The sequence below is a fragment of the Canis lupus genome, chromosome 23 (assembly GCF_011100685.1).
Source record: "Canis lupus familiaris isolate Mischka breed German Shepherd chromosome 23, alternate assembly UU_Cfam_GSD_1.0, whole genome shotgun sequence".
Lineage (NCBI taxonomy): Eukaryota > Metazoa > Chordata > Mammalia > Carnivora > Canidae > Canis > Canis lupus.
In genome coordinates, this window is record NC_049244.1 from 18,175,332 (window position 1) to 18,183,206 (window position 7,875).

At 39.1% G+C, this 7,875-nt stretch overlaps 1 pseudogene; it reads left to right on the forward strand.

The window, feature by feature from the left end:
* The first annotated feature begins 546 nt into the window (after positions 1 to 546).
* LOC119877419 lies at positions 547 to 927 on the forward strand (annotated as a pseudogene).
* Positions 928 to 7,875: the final 6,948 nt, after the last annotated feature.

A 7,875-nucleotide genomic window follows, 5' to 3' on the forward strand; every position in this document is an offset into this window, starting at 1 on the left:
TGATTCATGCGACGTCAGTCTTTATTTCACGTATAGTTTAGGGCCCATAGAACTCTTTCTTGGTGATGACACATAGCACAGATGTTTCTTGGTCTTCTTTATCAAAACTAATGCCTTTTAATTACATCAGTATTCCTATTGGAAGCACATTTGTTACAGAGACAGGTAAAATAGTAGGCATCCCTGAATGATAATGTCCAAAATGTCTTTATTCCCAAGGGAAAAGACTTAAAGCGGATTCCCCTTTCTTATATACACCTGAAATAAAAACGATGTGCATGTTTAGAGATAAATTACTTAACCCTCCATTGTCTATTTAGTATTAGAATGTTTTAACCACATATCTTTTTTATTATTTAGTATGCATTTAAGGAATCTCTACACCCCATGTGGGGCTCAAACTCATGACCCTGAGTCATATGCTTTCCCAACTGAGCCAGCCAGGTGCCCCAGCACATATCTTGTATCTTGTTTAAAATGATTATGCAAACTTCGGGGCATGAAAAATACGTAAGAGCTTCCTTGTCCAACTAGGGGCCCGGCAGAATGGCTCCCGCAAAGAAGGGGTGGCGAGAAGAAGAAGGGGCCGTTCTGCCATCAACAAGGTAGTGACCAGAGAATACACCATCAACGTTCACAAACGTATCCATGGAGTGGGTTTCAAGAAGCGTGCCCCTCGGGCACTCAAGAGATCCGGAAATTTGCCATGAAGGAGATGGGAACTCCAGATGTGCGCATTGACACCAGGCTCAACAAAGCTGTCTGGGCCAAAGGAATAAGGAATGTTCCATACCGTATCCGTGTGCGGTTGTCCAGAAAACGTAACGAGGATGAAGATTCACCAAACAAGCTCTACAACGCTGGTTACCTACGTACCTGTCACCACTTTTCAAAAATCTACAGACTGTTAATGTGGATGAGAACTAATCGCTGATTGTCAAATAAAGGTATAAAACTGCAAAAAATAAATAAATAAATAAAAATAAAAATACATAAGAGTATTTAAAAAAATAAAATAAAAATCCACAAAAAAAGAGAAAAGAAAATAGGTGCACACGCCGTGACAGTTTTCACATGGAGAACATGGCAGAAGGGACACTGTTTCAATGTCTGGGCCTAGCAGGTAAGAGACCGGTAGCCTCCAGCTCCTGTCTTTGGATCACTGTCTCTGGCAGAATTTGTTGGTTTGCAAACTTCCATGAAATATGAAACTGTCCCCTGTGCATGGAAGGCAAAGAGACTGAAGGAAGAAGCAGGGCCATTCCTGGTCAGGAGGTGGCAGGTTTAATAAGCAAGGACACTTATAAGGTTTGTCTTATGTGGCCACCCACCAGAATCCTAAGCATTTACAAGGAGGCCTTAGCTGGGCTCAGTCACAGATTCAGTCCAGATGATCCTAACAACATTCCTCGCTTTCAAGGCTGCATCTTTGAAAGTGACTCCCACTATGGGAATGGTGGGTAGAACATACATTCCAAGGATGGGGACAGAGGCAGGAGCTTCCAATTGCCCAGGTCCAGTTTCTTGGTCAACCAGAGATCACAAATCTTGATGACATCCTCCAACAAAAGTGAGGCTCCATTAAGGCTCCAGCTACCCTGAGACCACCATACAGTGAATAAACCCATGACAGCCACATGGCTAGTTTACAATGAGATACACACACACACACACACACACACACACACACACAACCAGCCTGCAGCTATTCCAGGCAGCAAATATGTGAATAACAAGTATTTAAATGACTCCACCAGCCTGAGCCACCATCTGACTTCAATCCTATGAGGGACCCTAAGCAAGAATCACCCATCTGTATCCCCAATCTCCAGATCAGTAAGAGTTTATTATTATACTGTAGATAACCTGAATACATTGTCTTTCATTTATTGATAGAAGAGTTAACTGAAAGAAAGATAAAATTTCCTTCTACTCCTGTTTTATGTATTATATAATGGTAGATCTAGAATGAGGGGTCTAATTCCACAAGCTTTATTGCAGATTCTCAAGCCAATGTCTTCCAATTAGAAATTGGTTCTCTGGGCAGCCCGGTGGCTCAGCGGTTTAGCAGCCATCTTCCGCCGGGCGTGATCCTGGTGACCTGGAATCGAGTCCCATGTCAGACTCCCTGCATGGAGCCTGTTTCTTCTCCCCCTGCCTGTGTCTCTGCCTCTCTCTGTGTCTCTCGTGAAATAAATAAAATAAAATCTTTTTTTAAAAAAAGAAATTGGTTCTTTTACTTTTAAAAGCATAACCACAGAACTACTTTTTATAGATACCATCCTCCAGTTTTCCTTTATGCAGAAGAAATGTTGTAATCTTCCTAGATCAGTTATATCTACCTAGTAGTACTTAAAAGTATTGTAAAAATACACTTTAATATTCTTACTAATGAGCAACAGATTAAATTAACCACTTCTAAGTTATGGGCTTTCATCTTTATAATTTTATATGCAAAATTCTAGAGGAGGAAAATGAACACTGTCTAGAAGGCTGAGCTGACAATGTATTGGGATGAGGATTGGACATCAGTGAAATGTAAAAAAAACAACAACAACACATGAAGTTTTCCAGGTCAAGCACGTTTCCTAGCTCAGTTCGCCATGACTTATTGAAGAAGATACACATTTTTAATAGCTTAATTAAACTTGTTCACAATTGAAGTATGGAAGGACAATATCTTCTACAATCTATTCTTACTTTCTGAGTGGAGTGTTTCAAATGAGTTGTCCATTTTTCTCATTCATTACATAAATTAGGAATTTAATATTTTCTCAAGGAGTAGCTCATTGATTGGTTGATTCATTCACTCATTCAACAAATTGGGTGCTATACTATTTGTTAGATACTATGTCAGGTCTTAATAATACCAAGGTAAATGAGACAGACTTGGTCACTACCATGGAGTTCATATTCTAGCAAAGAACATATTCAACCAATAGAAGTGTGGTAAGAGCTAAAAGGAGAAAACACAAGGAACTATACAAGCACATAGAAGAGGAATTTAACACAGTATGGAAGGTCTGAGAAGACTGCCTGTACATCATACAACTTGATCCCAATAAACAGCCCCATAGGGATGCCTGGGTGGCTCAGTGGTTAAGCGTCTGCCTTCTGCTCAGGGCGTGATCCTAGAGTCTGGGGATGGAGTCCCACATCAGGCTCCTCGCAGGGAGCCTGCTTCTTCCTCTACCTGTATCTCTACCTCTGTGTGTGTATGTGTGTGTGTGTGTGTGTGTGTCTCATGAATAAATAAAACCTTTATAAATAAACAAACAAACAAGCAAACAGCAGCATAATGCCCAGCCTTTGCACAATTTAAGGTATAAAGCAATGAAATGACAGAGGAGGCTAAAATAATCATCTTTTTTATTGCTAGAGCCTTAATTGAAGGACATTACTTATCATGAAAGCCAAAGAGACTAGAATTAAATATATTTATGCACCTACCCAGACCAAGTAGTGCTGGACCATGTTAAGCAAGAAAGGCAGAGCTGGGCTATGCATACCCAGTTATTATTTCCAATTTTACCAACCGAGCAGAGCAAATCATTCATGAACAACATCAAAAAGCAGAGAAGGATCAGAAGTGTTGCCTCAATAGAATTTCTTCCACTTGGAAGAAATCATAATGAATGGTAAGACACAGGAGCTTATTTACATAAGAAAAAGCCATTACTTCCTTCTCTAACTAGTTTCTTCTTATCCTGCTGTTCTCTTTAACAACAAAAGAAAAATTGTTTTGAAAGTCATCTCCAACTTCCTGATGGTTTCTATTAGCAGCAAAAACCCATTGCACAAACAGTTCAAAAATGTAATAAATGCCTTTGAAGTATAAATGATCCTTTTGCTGATTCGTCAATAAGAGTGAAAAATTCAGTCTGACCAGATTGGACACTTAAAATGCTTTCTATTATTACCGTAATGTTTTCCCAAGTGCAAAGCTGAGTGTCTAAGTAATTCCACTTAAAATACAGTAGATCAGTGTAATAAATGCCAATTGAAAAGCTGCCAGCAAAAGCTTCATGCTAATTTTTCTCTGTTCTATCTTCTGAAGAAGAGAATATTTATTTTAAAAAACTCAAGAAAAAAGGGATTAATAAAAATCAAGGATAAGTATTTCCAGATAGCTCACATTTCAGCCCCTGCTCTTTTACCAAACTCAATATTTTATTTTGTCCATCCTTCAGATAAGTAAATTTTGTTACCAAAATATAAGAAACTGGGCTGAACACTGGTAACTGGCAAAGTGGAAAAGTGAAATCATGCATCTAAAAGGATAAGTCGATGTAAAAAGATTTGTTGGATCTTGTGAAAGTGATAAGATCCCTTTAATAAACTAATGAGAAAATTTGTATTCAAAGAAAATCATAAAATAGAAAATGGGGATGATTTAATATTGTTTCTTTCCAGAAGTTTCCTGAAGACTTGTAGTAGTTATTAAAAAATAAAACAAAAAATATAAAATAAAATAAAATAAAATAAAATAAAATAAAATAAAATATAAAACAAAAAACTAGGTTATGGTCGGTGGTGGGCTCAGTGCAGAGAGGGCCCCAAATCTCATCATGGCTCCAAGTAATACTGCCTCTTCCCAGTCTCTGCCCGCCATCAGCATGAGTAAAAAGGAGGAGGTGGGGCTTGGGTTCTTGGCAGGTCTCTACCCTACCCGGGATACCATCACCGAACACTCACAGCCTCATCACCACTGGTCTTGGAGACCATCAACACTAGCTCCATTTTCCTCCGAATACAAAGACCCAAATCCCAGACCATCCTTCACAGTCCTTAAATCTGACTTAGCCCCAAATTCTTCCATTGCACTCTTTGGAGCTCATGATATAACATCAGTAAAACATTATTCTCCAAATACTTGCTGCTGGATGATATAGCACAGGGATTATGTACACCAAGATTCTGAGGCGGCCTACCTGAGCTCAAGTCCAAGCTCTGTCACTTACTACTACTGATCATAAGCAAGATACTTAACCTATGTTCTAATTTCCCCATCTTTAAAATAAGGCTAAAACTAGTATCCTCCTCAGACACCTTGTTTTGAGGATTAAATAATTAATATATAAACATCATAGAAGAGTTCCTGGCACCACATAGTAAGTACTTTGTAGGTTTTTTTCTCCTTTCTTTCTTTCTTTTTCTTTTCTTTCTTTCTTTTCTTTCTTTTTCTTCTTTTTTTCTTTTCTTTCTTTTTTCTTCTTTCTTTCTTTCTTTCTTCTTTTCTTTTCTTTCTTTTTCTTTCTTTTCTTTCTTTTCTTTCTTTCTTTTTCTTTCTTTTTTTTTTCTCTTTTTTTTCTTTTCTTTTTTCTTCTTTTCTTTCTTTTCTTTTTTTTCTTTTCTTTTCTTTTTTCTTTTCTTTTTTCTTTCTTTTCTTTTTCTTTCTTTCTCTTTCACCTTTATGCTCCCAATAAGCCCTTATTCTCCCCTGAGACCCTTCTTTCCCCAAATCTCTACTAAGTGGTATCTGTTTTCTCCCCCATATCCCTCATACTAACATGACTGAAGGTTAAATAGAAGTCTTTTTTACCTCTCATTTCCCCTTTCAGGCTGTTATCCTCCTCCCAATGACCCTCTCCAAATCTAAAGTTCATGCATCAAACTACATCACCCATGATTACTCCTTGTAGAATCATTTATAGAGTGGCAGACCACCTCTTTTATTCACTGAGAATTTCAATTCCTGCACCCTTACTACTCTAGCTCTACTGTTGCCATGCTTTCTGGTGATGTAAGTGTTGATCCTTTCAAATCCCTGTTTTTTGTTTTTGTTTTTTACTTTCTTCATCATTTCACCTCCAGTGATTTCTCTCCTTAACTTCAACTCAACAACTCCTCTCCCCTGGTTACATCCTGGTTATAGACCTTACCATTGCCAATAAAAATATCCCCCTCCTACAGCTTCATTCTCTGACCATTGTCTCGTATCTTTTAGCTCACGCCCTGACTCCAACAGTTATTTGCCTTACAAGTTATCTTAGTGTTTGGATTCTACAACCTATTCACTCATGTTCAGATTTCCTTGCACATTATTAAATGCCCAGTGCATGGTCTGTTATTATAGTCTCTTCTTTCCATGTGCCCTCAACTCCCTTGTGCCATTACCCTTCATTACACTCATCCGGCAAAACCCAACCCTGGTTAAATCCAGCTCTTGACATCTCTGTGCTTTCTTCCACAGAGCCTAATAGGGCCTGTAAAATACCTTCTGTGAAATCTTCACATCAGTAGAAGATTTCAAACTCATGGTGACTTATCTTATTGTACAGTCATAATTACTAACTTGGGAAAGCTCATTTGGGCCCAATAAGCATACTCTTTTTATCTACTCCTTTAACTCTCCTACATTATTCCAGAGCTGTTGAATACATCTTCTCTCTCCTCAAACCTTCAATATGTCCTCCCTAATCCTTATTTTCAGTTGGGAATGATCCCTTCTATTTCACAAGAAAATAGAAGAGGTCGGAAGCTAACATTTTCACCACCATCATGCTGGACATTTTCAATTTTTCCCTTCACATTCACTCTCCACTCTCATCCAGCCTGCTCTGTGCCTGAGAGGTTTGACCTCTATGGATTGCATCAGCTATGTTACCCTCTAGATAACAGTTGGTTCAGCCAATGAAAAGACTAGAGAATTGAAAGTAGGAGGAGAGTAAAATCCAAGACTTTATTCCCTTGACTTTCTCCCTTCTGGTCTATGGGTTGAACAGTTACTGCATTTCTTTTATTAGAGTCCCAGCTCCTATCATGAGGCTCTGGCTTCGGTTTATAGGTACAGCTAGAGCTCCACTAGGTTCCAATAACATTCCTTCCACTTGACTCTTCAGGCCTAGGGTGGTTGATACTATGGCTCACATGAGATACTTCAAAAACTCTTATTAGTTGTCCCAAACTTGCCCATTTCTTTGTAAGTAATTACTTTACTAACCTCTCATCAATTACCCCATTCAAATATGCTCTCAATTCCCTGTCAGAGTCCTTCTGACTTATTCTCATCTATTTCATCTGTGCCTTACTCTCTGCCAGCTCTCCTGTTACAAGGATGAACAGTCTGGTTCTTTTCTAGGCCAATCCCTACACTTGTCCCCAGACTCTCTCACTGATTAAAGGATAACTATCTAGCAATTAATCATTTTTGCTCCTGCTTCATCTTATTTTTTCTTTTTACTGGATCATACCAATAAGAATGCAAACATCCCCGAAGAGCTCAGTTATAAATCCTCCCTCTTCCTCATATCTCTTTCCAGCAACTGCCCCATTTCTCTGTTCCACTTTATTGGGTTTTTTTTTTGTTTTTTTGTTTTTTTGTTTTTTTTGTTTTTTATTTATGATAGTCATACAGAGAGAGAGAGAGAGAGAGAGGCAGAGACACAGGCAGAGGGAGAAGCAGGCTCCATGCACCGGGAGCCCGACGTGGGATTCGATCCCGGGTCTCCAGGATCGCGCCCTGGGCCAAAGGCAGGCACCAAACCGTTGCGCCACCCAGGGATCCCTCTCTGTTCCACTTTAAAGCAAAACCCTCCAAAGTGTGGTCTATTTTATCTTCCAGGCCTCCTTAACATTCCCTATAGATCTCATTCCAAACAAGCATCCTTCTCTAACACTTAACAAAAACAGTCATCCTCCAGTCACCAATGGCCTCCCCACTGGTAAGTCCAGTGGCTACCAACTAGTCAACACCCACAAGGACACAGCAGCAGCATTTGATGCATGTGATTACTCTCCTCCTTGAAATACTTCCTTTCCTTTCTTTCCTTGCCTCTAGGAAAACACTCTTTCTTGGTTATTTGCTACCTCACTATGTGCTCCTTTCTAGTAGATTTTGCTGGTTGACCCCCCAACTAATGATGGAATGCCCTA